This window comes from Equus quagga, chromosome 4, assembly GCF_021613505.1.
Source record: "Equus quagga isolate Etosha38 chromosome 4, UCLA_HA_Equagga_1.0, whole genome shotgun sequence".
NCBI lineage: Eukaryota > Metazoa > Chordata > Mammalia > Perissodactyla > Equidae > Equus > Equus quagga.
Genome location: NC_060270.1, coordinates 87,732,035 through 87,745,892, shown reverse-complemented (window position 1 = coordinate 87,745,892; position 13,858 = coordinate 87,732,035). Strand labels below are relative to the sequence as shown.

General features: G+C 40.2%; 1 protein-coding gene across 4 annotated transcripts in view; it reads left to right on the top strand.

The window, feature by feature from the left end:
* The first annotated feature begins 2,117 nt into the window (after nt 1-2,117).
* Nucleotides 2,118-13,858, top strand: part of GTDC1 (glycosyltransferase like domain containing 1) — a 397,164-nt gene continuing 385,423 nt past the window's right edge. Inside the window, exon 1 of one of the 4 annotated variants that reach the window (XM_046658951.1) lies at nt 2,118-2,212. The gene's annotated coding sequence lies outside the window, so the exon portion shown is untranslated. Of the gene's footprint in view, nt 2,213-3,064; nt 3,149-13,858 lie in introns of those variants that run through there. The other 3 variants (XM_046658952.1, XM_046658950.1, XM_046658953.1) reach the window with 3 other exon arrangements.

Sequence of the window (13,858 nt, the reverse complement as noted above, 5' to 3'; positions counted from 1 at the left end):
AGAAGACTTCCCTTAATTTGCATGGATATTTTCCAGTTTAAGATTTGGATTTTACAATTGAATCCTTGGTTATTAATGGTGAATTGTTTATTCTTTTATGTTTCAGATTTTACCTCCCCTGTAATGTTGTAATTTTCTTGATAATAGGAAATTCATAATTGTTACAATCATGCACAGCTCTTGGCATCTCCTAGGATGAATATGTTTGGTTGGGACATGGCTCCAGAGACCTGGCCAGAATTGCCTTGATTATGAAAATGAACCCTGACTGGGTGAGATGGAGCTTGTGCAACAGGAATCCTTGAAACTAGTGGGACAAAATCATCTTTGACAGCAATACCTTCCTAGTTAATGCCAAGTTCAATTTCTGAGTGATGACTCACACCATGTAGGCAAAACTGCAAAGTCAAAGACATCAGATGTGAATAGCTTTATGTAACTGGTAACTACAAGCTAGATGCTGGCAGGTATGTGAGACAGGAGACTTGAGTTTGAATCCTGAATTTGTTTCCAATTAATTTAAGAAATTTTGAGCAAGCAACTTACCCTCTCTGGGCTTCAGTTCGTCATCTGTAAAATGAAAAGATTAGGCTCCAGATGATATTAAGAACTAGCTAAGTCAACTATAAAATTACACGATTGTATTTCCAAAGCAAGGAAATGGCAGCCATAGCCTTTGGAGTTTTTCCTATACTTGTTCTGTGAGATAGGATTTCTTAGTTTCATGTGTAGTTAGGAACTCTTGCTTTCAGCTTTTGGCATTTACACTTTTCTGTTTCCCAATTTGTGTTAAAGTGGACGGACAGGTGTTTTATTAGGCTTTCAAATGCTTGTAGTGCTGTTGTTCAATTCGATGGTGGTTTTAAACTTTGAAGGTCCACATAGAGCCTGGATTTTGTGTAGAATGGAAGATAGGGTCAAATATTCAATGTAATAATAATAATGTTTACTCACATAATTTAAAGCAACTTGTGGATCTAACTCCAAAGGCCTTATCAGTTTTCTTTATTTTGGATGTTTCTTATTTCCACATCACAGCCTAACTCTTCCAAGCTGCAGTTTTAAAAATGAAGTTACCAGACTTCCAGTTACATTTGCAGGTTTTGCCTTCTCCTGACTCATTTAACGCACAAACTCCTTCCAAATACAAAATCCTTCAATTCAGAATCACAGAAATTTAAACGTGGAAGGGACAAATTCCTTATTTTGCAGGTAAGAAAACAAGAGATCCAAAAGTTCCTGGTGCTCCTTCTGTTGACTATGTATTTTATAAATATAAATGCTAAAGTGAGGTTAGGTTGCAGGGAATAAACATCCAAAATCTGTGAATTGTAAGCCCCAAAATTCCATTCCTTGATATTTAAGAGTCAATTAATACATTATCGCATAGAGAAAGTATACAGTATGGCAACTAAGCAAGTTTGCTTTGTGACTGTTAACTACTCAATGGGACTCTTTTCAGGTTAAGTGGGACCGCGAACGTTCAATTGTCGAATATTCAAACTGCATCAAGTGTGTGGAGTAGTCAGAACCGAAAGGACACGCAAAGTGTAGGTAAGGGACAGCGTGTGAGCCTGCCAAGAGGGTTCCGAGAGGGGGCCAGAGGGAGAGAAATAAGGACGCGCTGGCGATGCAGGGGCCGGAGGCGCGAGCTGCCCAGCAGGGAGAGGCGGCAGGGAAGGAGCCCCCTACGGCCGGCGCTGAGGCTCCCGCAGGCCAGGGAGAAGGACGCACCAGCAAGAACGCTGCAGGAGGAAGCCGAGGCCGACCTAGGGAGCAGAGAAGACCTTACAGAAGAAAAGAGAAGGCGCCAAAGCCAGCTCAGAACAAGACTGGGGGGTTGGGGAAAGAGTACAAAAAAATTGAAGAGACGGACAGAGCGCTGACAAGAGAGGGGAAAGGGCGAGCAGGGAGGTGGGAAGCAAAGCGAGCGCCTCGGGCAGCGGGCAAGTAAGGAGGGGAGCAGGGGCCGTGAGCCCATGGGGTCGGGGTCCTGCGGACCCGGCGCCCGCAGCGTGCGGACCGCGCCGGGGCGGAGCCTTGAGCGCGGGGGCCGGCCGAAGGGGCGGGGCTTGCGCCTGAAGCGCCCTGAGGCCGCGGGCCGGGAGGGGCGGCGGCGGCGGCGGCGGGGGAGGGGCACGGCGTCAGCGCGTCGCCGGCTGGGCCGCGCCGGTGGCCAGGAGGGAGAGACAAGAAGGAGGAGGAGGAGGAGGTGAGTAGGCTCCGGGTTGGGGAGCCGCGCAGGCCAGCGGGGAGGCGGGGAGCGCGGCCCCTCCCCTCCCCTCCCCGGCGCCCGCCTCGCGGGGCCGCGCGGCGCGGAGTTCCCAGAGGGGCAGCGGCGGCGGCGGCGGCGCGGGGAGCCGGGGGGCGGGGCCGAGGGCCGCGCTGGCGGCGCGCTTCCTGGGCGCACGCGCTGCGCTTTCCGCGCGCCCATGCCGCCGGCCGCCCCGCGTTGTGAGCGGGCGCCTAGGCTGCTGCGGGTCCGGCCTTCTGAGCGCCGGCCGGGTTCTGATTTCATTTTCTTGGGTTCTGCGCGTTGTGCGTACCTGCTTCGCGCGGCCGCGAGGGGCGGGGGGCGGCGCGTCGCCCTGGCGTGGGGAGAAGGGAGGCCGGGTTTCCGGGCTTGACCTGAGGAGGCTGAGGGGCCTCCTCGCCGACCACGAGGCTGCCAGGCCGAGTTCCCCGCGACGGCGCCCCTGGCCTTCCTGAAGGGAACCTTTGCGCCCCGCCCCGTTGTCGCCCTCACTCCTCTAACCTCCCCAGCCCTCACTCCCCGCTGTCAGCAGAGGCTCCACGCCTCACTCTGCCGCCTCAATCCCTGCTCTCGGCATCCAGCATCTTGTTTTGATGGGGATGTCGGCAGTCTTTTGAGGGGGAGCGGAGGGGGCAGGTTCTCCGAATTGAAGTCCTGTAAATCCAGCCATGTCCCCTACCGCGAAGTCGCAATACGACATTTATTTAACCTTTAGTCCCAAGGGAGTTTTTTTCTTTCTCTCGCAAATACAACTTTTAGAGTCTGAGAACTGTACTGCATTAGATTGCTTTTGAGATAACTCTTACGTTAGCCCCTGAGGCAGTGGGATGGGAGGTTCGAAGAGAAGGCTTTACATTTTTTCCTTCACTTGTATCACAGTTTGAAATGGAAACGGTGAGTCGACGGTGATTTTCCACACGGGGTGGGTTTCAGAATGCAGCCCCCGTGTGCCCTGGCTCACCTTGGTGGTTTGGTGCTATTCCTAAGGTTGATTTTAAAGCTCAGCAGAGTAGTCAGGTAGAGGAGCTGCCGAAAAGAAGTTCATTCGAGCTCAACAGAGCCATTTTGTTGGAGTCTATTAACCTGTTTAACCTAAAGCTAAAGCATGGCACAAGTTTCATCTAGGAAGCCACATACCACGTGCAATGTTGAGTTTTAATTAGTGCATTCCAGGTCTGATGTGGAAGAGATTCTCTTCAGCTCCCACTCCCTTTTATTGCATATTTTTCTTAGGATCTCGTATTTAATGGAACAGGTTTAGTGTTGAGGGTTGGAGGAGTACCTTTTGAGTCATGAAGCTTTCTTTGACAAACTTGAAAACTGAATAGGTAAAATCTGAACCATGATACTGAAATAAGGTAGGAAACTGAAGTTTATAGCACTACCAGTTTGAGAAGTTAAGATGGCTTTTTTACTCTCCTTTTGAAACCGTGTTGATATTTTAATCTTATGGACCACAGAAGTACAGAATTTTCTATTTGTAAGGAACTTTAGAAGTTTAATCCAACCCTGTCATTTTACAGAGATAATCAGAGTTTGTTGAAGAGGGTTAACGGGAGCTGACTAGATCTAGTTGACTTAATTAACTAAACACTTAAGTAGATAATTCAGACCTCCTCAATGGATATTCCTGCACCAAAATTTGTTCTGATTTTGGTATCTTAAAAAAAGCCAAGTAATCACTAAATTTTCATTTTTTTTTTCTGTTTTGAGTATATGCCTTAGTTTGTGATTTGGGTCCATTAGATACAAATGATACAAATTATTTATAGTTAGGAAATGTTTACATTCTATCAGTTGAAACAGTACTCCAGTTTTTTTGAATTTAGTAATTATTTTCACTTCACGAATGTTTGTTCATATTCTTGATTCAGATAGTCTGTGTCAGCCCCAGGATATTGGCATTTAAAGAGTCTTAGAGTTATGGTGACCTTGACGTTAATTAGAAAGAAAGGTCCTATACCTATGTAGTAATCGAATTACAGCATCTTCATCACTTTTCTCAGTGGTCCTCAGAATGCAGAAGTCCTGAAGTCCTTGCTGGGGTGGAGTGAATTCTTTGCATTTCTCACACCCCAGTGTTTAGTGTAGGCATTTGGCAAATACTTCTTGGCTTGTCTGCACTTTCCCTGATGGGGGCTTCATGAAAGATGGACCGTGTCTTATTCATCTATGTATGTCTAGTGTTAAGTATAGTGGGTACTCTGTAAATGCTTGTGGTCTTGTTGGCCTTAATCAAACTTAAGAAGGTAGCAGAGTGCCTGGAAGTCATGAATCATGATATTGTAAACTTGAAATAACTCATTTCCGTTTTTGTGTCGAATCAGATACTTTGTTAGGGTGAACTCCAATATTGAAAAAGTTAGCAAGTGTCAAGTATTTTACAAAAACTGAAGGAAGGAACATAACATTGAGGATTTTGTTAACATTATTTTATTCACTGTGACATTGAGAAAGGACCTCATTATTTAAATTTTTGATAGAATACCTCAACCGAGCTAAAATAATAGGAATTTTCCACTGGAGCAAAGTTAGACAACCATGAATTGAGTGACCCTCTAATTGTTACCAAAGGCCACATTTTAAAGTCTTGGGTTTTACTTTATAAAGATATATTTTTCAGCCTATAGACCTTTGTAAGGAACATGACTTTTGGAGGTCAGACTACTTTGGCAGGCTGACCTGAAATATTTTAAACTGTTTTAGGCTGTATTTGATATGTCTTGCTTGGTGTTGGTGATATTGACAAAACAGAAGGACCACTGTGTTTTTTTTTCTTCTTAAGCTTATCTCCTCTTTAGTTAATAGATCAGAATAGTGTGTTTTGTTTATGTAAAAAAAATTAACTGAGGAAAATTTTCAAGCATTTCTTTTGGAAAGTACCACCATTCCATCCTTTGAATAGCCTTGGAAAATAATGTTTGGGCAAATGCAGGGCTAGCTGCATAGAGTGATTCGTATTTGAATATGTAGAGTTATATAAATAATAGCTTTCCCAGGAACAACATCTTTGGACTACACGCATTTTATTTCTACTGACACTGTTACTGAAAACAATTGTACGGAAGACTAGGATGGTCTTTAATTTATGGGGAGCAACGCATTTCACATCTATCATTGCTGGTTCTTGTGTCAGTCCCAGTCTACCTGGCCTACCCACTGCCGGTTCTGTCCCTTCCACTTAGTTCTTGAATTGACTTTTAAGACTGAAAATACATTAAGACCCCCAACCCCTTCAGGAGGTGGGATCTGGAATTATTCTGGTGCGTTGAGCATCTCTTGCTTACAGAGGTATGGTGTCTCACTGTATCCCTGGCACGTACTCAGTTTGACTATGAGATTCGCGTTTTTAAAAACCCTTTACTCATCAGTTTTGAAATATAGAGCATAAACATCTTAATGAAGTGTGTGAGACATCTGGAATATTTCAGTATAGGTTTATATGGAATTGGGGTATAGAATCATCAATAAGAATTAGTAAGAATATCTAGTTCTTTTCCCCCATACTTGAAGGTTATACTTAAGTCATTTAAACAGATGACAATTTTGTGGGTTTTTTTGAGTTATTTATTTTTATTTTTTTGAAGATTGGTACCTGAGCTAACATCTGTTGCCAATCTTCTTTTCCTTTCTCCTTCTTCTTCTCCCTAAAGCCTCCCAGTACATAGTTGTATATTCTAGTTGTGGGTCCTTCTGGTTGTGCTATGTGGGATGCTGCCTCAGCATGGCTGGATGAGCGGTGCCGTGTCTGCACCTGAAATCCGAAGCCGCGAAACCCTGGGCAGAGCACATGAACTTAACCACTTGTCCACAGGGCTGGCCCCTGAGTATTTATTTTTAAAAATAATCAGAGGAGCAATTCCATGGCCTTTCTTTAGTAACTGTTAAATAGTCCATAGAGTTGATATGTTTCTTGAGTGGTTCCTTTTTGTATTCCAGGTCCCGGTGGATCTGAAGCCTTCTTGTAAGCCCACTTAAGACAGCTTGGCCAACTCTCTCTCTTTGTCGTCTCCTCTTGCCTCAGGGAACTGGGACTATTTTTTTCAACTGGTGCATGGTTGGGGTCCTACTTCAGTCTGGGTAGTACTTGCAGAGCCAACATACTGTGATACTGCTTCCTGGACTCGCGCTCACTGAATTGGTCCCATAGGAGGACAGGTCAGCTGAGAGCTGGGCTTTTTGGCTGTTAACAATTTGAATTTTTTTTGAGGGTCAGCTTTTCATATGCATCAGGGACTCTAGGACATCCTGGATTCATCCAGTCATTGCTTAGATCCCTTTCCTGACTACTTTGCTATTGGGTTCTCTCCCTTTTTATCTGAGTCACTGAGTGGGTGATTTTTATCCAGTTTCAATGGTAGCTAATTATTTTTCAAGTGTTTGTTTTTTCTACCTGTGTCTTCTCTTAGTTTTGAGCTTTCATTTGACCAGGTATCTCTTATACTTAGTTGCCATAGCACATTTGTTTATTATCTGTCTTTCCTTCTGGACTATGTCTACCTCAGGTGTTGAGACTGAGTCTTTGCTGTTCCTAGTGGTGTCCTCAGCACTCAGTACAGTGCCTGACACATAGCAGGTGATAAATAAATATTGATTAGGTATAAATTCATCCCACGACTAAGTCTTTTATCAGTATGGGAAACCAGTGTTCATTTAGAAATTTAGAAATCATACAAGAAATTCAGACATTTAATTTTCATCATTAGTACTAGGGGCTCTGTGTATTGTAAATTATAAGCATACTCACATAAAAAATAGCTTTATCAGTCATCTGCAGGACATTTATTTAAGAAGAAAAGGTGAGGCTGGCCTGGAGACCGAGTGGTTAAGTTTGCGCGCTTCACTTCCATGGCCCCGGTTTCGCTGGTGTGGATCCTGGGTGGGGACCTAGTACCTCTCTTAAAGCCATGTTGAGATGGTGTCCCACATAGCACAATTAGAAGGACCTGCACTAGAATATTAGAACTGTGAACCCAGGGGCTTTGGGGAGAAGAAGAAGAACAAAAAACATTGGCAACAGATGTTAGCTCAGGTGCCAATCTTTTAAAAAAAGAAGAAAAGGTATATAATTTTCACCATATATTGTTAAGTATTTTGCATTTCCATTTTTCTTGAGTTTGATTAATATGTATGTATTATTTTATATTTCTTACACATAAAAGTTGTTATGGCACTATAAAGAAGTGAGTTTAATGGCCCTATTTTTGTTCATTAGTAATTATATACTAAAGAGTAAATTCCCATTAAAAGGCCCTTAAATGCCTGCTCATAAAAACGAGAGACTCTTTGATTTTGTTCTGCACACAATCCCAGTTATTGTATTGAGGCAAGTCATCAAACTCCTTAGTAGTCTAAACCTTTAATTTGGTTTCAGAACAATAGTCATGTATTGAATACCCAAATTACCATATCTTTAGCAAGTACTGCAAACACTGTATTAAAAAGGTAAAGACCATAACTTTTCTTGTAGAATTTCTTGTGCTAATTTTTTAAAGAGGACTTTTGAACTAAATTTCCCATGAAGGCCAACATCTATACTTTTAGTGATAGTGGAGTATATGTGTATGTGTAGAGAGGAGGGGGGGTGCTGATTTTTGTAGTGGTATTTTTAAGTGGACAGTTTACTAATTATGTTGAGGTAAACACTTTACAACTCTAAAAGGAAACTTCAATTATCTGAATGAAATGAGGTACATGAAATTAATTCAGATAAGTGGGGGAATCCTTAGTGTAAATGATGCATGTCAAGGAACATGACCTCAATCTTGACTTTTTTCCTCTATATATCTGTCAGCTGCTTTTACATTACTAGAGTGTGATTCTTTTTGTCACGCTAGGAATCATTGATGGGAGGAGGTAAAGTTTGCTCAAAATTTTTTTTTCTCATTTGCTACAGAGGGAATCCAGAATGTGGTATTCTGTGACAAGTATAATTGCTCCTCTCTCACCTATACTGCTTGCCCTTTTAGGTGGTATACCACAGCCTTCCATTTTGTCACCTTCCTGTCAAACGTCAAATGTATGTGGGGACTCCTTGAGAAAGCAATTTGTTTGAAATTAAAGTCACACTCATCTGTCCAATCTCAAGATGTTTATACTTCCTGCAAGTTGAGTTACAAGTTATAAGGGTGAATTGAGCTGGATAAACTTTGCTTTCTTTCCTGTCTCCCTTAGGTTTAATATTAAGCAGCATGACACCTTTTACAGATCCTAAGTCAAAATAAAAATTTTATTGATTGATCAAAGTACAGGAAAGTTTTAGGAAAATGATTTCTGCTGCCATTTACTAAGGTTTACAGCATTCTTGGGATCCTGGCATTTGAAAGCTATTGTGTAATCTGTAGATAGCCTGTGTAGCTGTGATGACATTTTCCTCTAGGCTTTTTTTGTTTTGTTTTTAAACAGAGGCAAGCTTATCTCAGCCACGGAGATGTGGGCTGTCTGATACCTCTTAGGTGAATTTTACTTCTTTCTTCAACATTACCTATAAATGCTTTACTTACAGCACCTGAAAACATAGCTCTTTATTTTCCGCATACACCAGCTTCTTTTTTACCTCTTGGTCTTTGAGATATAAGATCATTCATATCTTGATTGCCTTTGGGTGGAGTGGATATGATATCAGCAAGCTTTGTATCCAGACCTTGTGAGCAATTCCTAGGTCATTGCCTGAGACCTAAAATATATGCAGACAGCGTGATTTAAGAGTTTAGGCTTCAGGGTCAGTACAAACTGATTTTGACTGAGCCATTTATGAACGGCATATCTTTGGGGGAAGTTAGTTCTCCAGATTTCACTTTCTTCATCTATAATATGCGGATAATATCACCTGGGTGTGTTGAGTGTTTTTTTAAAGAGTAATTTTAGCTACATTCATTTGTTGTCATATGCAGATAAATCCTTAATAATGTGAATTGATGAGCTATCTACCTAGATCATAGACTATTTTAAAAGGAAGTAGCTTTTGTTCTATTTGAAGACAGAGATAATCAAATTAGTAAAAATCTTTCCACAAGGAGGTCTTACTTAGTTGTCTTTAAAACTATGTAAGGCTCTTGTAACCATCAGTCTATTTATATACAAAGAACACATTGATGTGGTATGGAGAGGTGGAGTATGTAGTATGCTCCTTGTAGTAAGACAGACTTGGATTTGTATATAGATGATCCAACACTTGGGTAACCTTGGGCAGGGTGCTTTACGTTTTTGATTCAAAGTTTTCACCTGTAAAATGGGTAATAAAAGTATAAAGAATAGTTAAGGGTAAAAAAGGATAATAAAAAAGTTGTTGTAAAGACTTAAGAGGTGAGGTATGCAAAAAGTAATGTCTGAATCTGTAAATACTAGTAATTGTTATTGTGACCTTGGACAAGTGACTTTCCCTTTCTCCACCTCTAGTTTCCTCATCTGTAACATGAATATATCAGAGAACTAGTAGAGTAATTATGGGGATTAGATGAGATAATACGTGTAAGAGCTCATTAAATGTTAATTGCTATTGTTACTTATATTATTAATTCAGTTTCAGAACAAATTGGACCAATTTTGAGTTGAAATGAAAGAATTTGTACAGATGTTTAGTATATTTCTTATGTTGGGGAGATATAGGGATGGCAATTTATCATAGCTTTCAGTGTTTTCCTTAATACAGCTGTCCCCGAATTGTGGTATACAGATCCGTGGGGGTCACTGAGACACTTTCAGGGGATCCGTGAGATTAAAACTGTTTTCATGATAATACTAACTTTTCTCTTTTCCTCAACTTTGACATTTGCCCTGCTGGTACAAAAGAAATGGTGGTTACAACTGTGGGCATCTTAGTAGATACCAAATTGCAGTGGCATCAGACTGTACTAGTAATCATTGTGTTCTTCACTGCTATGCTTTTACAGTAAAAAAAGAACCCCAAAAAACAAAACCCCCAGAGCCAGTTTCACTGAAGAATGTCCTTGATGAAGCAGTAAAGATGATTAATTTTATTAAATCTTGATCCTTGAGCACATTTTGTTTTAATATTCTGTGTGATGAGATAGGAAGTATGCAGAAAGCCCTTCTGCTGCATATCCAGAGTATGTTGGTTCTGTCAAAGAAAACCCTTGATGTGCTTTTTTGAGTTGTGAGCTGAACTAGTTTTTGCATGAAACATCACTTTTACTTGAAAGAATGACTACCAAACTATGATTATTTAGACTTAGATATTTGGCACTCATTTTCTTGAAAATGAACAAAAGTGAGCCTGTCACTTCAGGGAAAACAACTGACAATATTTGCTGCTGATGGTAAAAATTGAGCGTTCAAGGAAAAATTAAAATTTTTGAAAACTTGTATCACTTCCTCTGCTTTTGCCATCTTCTCAATAGTTAAATATTTTTCTGATAGGATGGGTGGTGATGTTAATGAATGTTAGTTTTTGCTGTGAAACTAATTAATTATGTCAAGATTTGGGATATCTACATAACTCAATGAACCAGTATTTTCAAAGTGAACATTATTACAAAATTATGGGTAAAAGACTTACAAAAAGCAAGTAAAAGAATACAAAGGGTTTATGTGATATTAGGTTCCATATTACAACTAACCCTTAAACTCTTACTTGTCAAGTTTTAGTGTAGTATCAAAGAAGTACATCTCAATTATCTGAAAAGGCTATTAACATTAACATATACTTCCTTCTTTCTCATGACATATTTGTGTGGGGCTATTCTTTTTTGTATAGTTTAATCAGAGCAACGTATCACAATAGATTGGATGTAGAAGCAGATATGAGAATTCAGCTGTCTTTTGTTAAGCTAGACATAAATTTGCAAAGCTGTAAAACACTATCATTTTTATCACTAAGGTTTTTTTTGTTTAGGAAAGTAATTTTTCATAAAATATGTTGTCCTTTTAAATACATTATTGAAATTTTAAAATGAATTAATAGATACTTAAAATTTTCTCATTTAATTTCTAATATAGTGAATATTGATAATTATACCTCACCTTAACAAAAACTCTTAGAAGGCCTCAACTTTTGAGAATACAAGGGAGTCCTTGTTTACTAAAAAGTTTGAGAACTGTTTTATTAAAGGAAAGAGGCTAGATACATCAAATGAGTAAAGTTCTAAAGTTTTAATCTTTTGAGTATTCCTTTGGAATATGGGCTTCATGTCTTGTTTCTTTTCTTGATTTTAAGGATATGTCACTGGACTTCCGTGTCATTCCAAAATGGGCAGAGCGTTCCTGTATGTGTTTTTAAAGATTTTCATTTTTATTTAAGATTGATGCTACCTATATGGTTCTATGCAGAATTGAGATATGGTTAATGGTCATTCCAGTCAATGTATTCATTCTTGATAGCACTCTTGGTTGTGAGCAGTTTTCAGAGCTGTTCACCTTAGCAGGCACCTTTAGGGTTGTAGTGACGTTCACTTTGCTGAAAATAAACTGTCATTTTTCCCTGAAGTCTTGACATTAGGGTAATTTGTCTGCTGTAAAGTCTTCCTGACATTTCATAGCTACTTTCTAGACAGTCAGTCCACCACTTATGAATGAGTTTGTGAATTAGTTATTTACGGCAATATAATATGAATTGCAGATGGGTTCTATAGTGCCATTAATGGTATGGGCATATCCTCCTTCTGGACTGTTAACATCTTCCTGTGGGGAATTATGTTCTGACTCCTAGAAATCTAGCCAAAATACGTTCCTCCATTGTAGTCCAAAAGTGGCAAGAAACCCTCTATTCCCCCTTACATAGAAACAGGAATGTGAAAGCTTTACTAGAAGCAAGAGAGGCATTCTGAAGCAATGCTCAAGAGACTCAGGTATCTTAGGGACCCAAAGTGGATAGAGGATGGTGGGTAACACTCTCACATGAAGCAGGTATAGAAACGTTAGGCTAACTAGCAGTGGTGGAGGGAAAAAGGAGAAGGGGTATTCTGGATGCTCCTTGGGGGTGATGTATTTCCTTCTTGAGGCAATTGCTAAAAAATAAGAGCTGTTGTAAGATGAGTAGTCCTAGGTTCGGAAATCTTTATAGAGTTTTGTTTTGTTTTGCTTCTTTGTTTGGTTATTGTATGAACTGAGCTCAAGACACAGAATGACAGACCAGTTGGGAAGGTTGAACTCAGCTTTATAGGCCACAGGTACAGGTTTTTTTTTTCAATTAAATTTTTTTGAGTTCATAATAGTTTATGTCGTGAAATTTCAGTTGTACATTTTTTCTTGTCTGTCGACATATAAGTGCTCCCCTTCACCCCCTGTGCCCTCCCCCAACCCCCTTCCCCTAGTAACCACTGAACTGTTTTCTTTGTCCGTGTGTTTATATTCCACATGTGAGTGAGATCATGTGGTGTTTGTCTTTCTCAGTCTGGCTTATTTCGCTTAGCATAGTACCCTCCATGTCCACACATGTTGTTGCAAATGGGATGATTTTGTCTTTTTTATGGCTGAGTAGTATTCCATTATCTATATATACACCACATCTTCTTTATCCAGCCATTGGTTGATGGGCACTTGGATTGTTTCCACATCTTGGCTGTTGTGAATAGTGCTGCAGCGAACCTAGGGGTACATATATTACTTTGGATTGTTGATTTCAAGTTGTTTGGCTAGATACCCAGTAGTGGGATAGCTGAGTCATATGGTATTTCTATTTTTAGTTTTTTTATACTCTCCACACTGTTTTCCATAGTGGCTGCACCAGTTTGCATTCCCACCAGCAGTTTATGAGGGTTCCCTTTTCTCCATACCGTCTCCAACATTTGTTGTTTTTAGTCTTAGTGATTATAGCCATTTTAACGGGTGTTAGGTGGCATCTTAGTGTAGTTTTTATTTGCATTTCCCTGATGATTAGTGATGTTGAACATCTTTTCATGTGCTTATTGGCCATCTGTATATCTTCTCTGGACAAATGTCCGTTCATATCCTCTGCCCATTTTTTGATCCGGCTGTTTGTTTTTTTGTTGTTCAGTTGTGTGAGTTCCTTATGTATTATGGAGATTAACCCCTTGTCAGATATCTGATTTGCAAATATCTTCTCCCAGTTGGTGGGTTGTCTTTTTGTTTTGTTCCCAGTTTCTTTTGCTTTGCAGAAGCTCTTTAGTCTGATTTATTTAGTCTGTTTATTTTTTCTTTTGTTTCCCTTGTCTGAAAAGACATGGTATTCTAAAAGATCCTTTTAAGTTTGATGTCCGAGAGTGTACTACCTGTATTATCTTCCAGAAGTTTTATGGTTTCAGGACTTATCTTCAAGTCTTTGATCCATTTTGAGTTTATTTTTGTTTATGGTGTGAGATAATGCTGTACTTTCATTCTTTTGCAAGTGGTTGTCCAGATTTCTCAACACCATTTATTGAAGAGACTTATGTTTTCTCCATTGTATGTTCTTGGCATCTTTGTCGAAGATTAGCTGTCCGTAGATGTGCAGTTTTATTTCTGGGCTTTCAGTTCTGTTCCATTGTGTGCCTGTTTTTGTACCAGTGCCATGCTGTTTTCATTACTATGGCTTTGAAGTACATTTTGAAGTCAGGGATTGTGATGCCTCCAGCTTTGTTCTTTTTCCTCAGGATTGCTTTAGCAATTCAGTCTTTGGTTGCCCCATATGAATTTTAGGATTCTTTG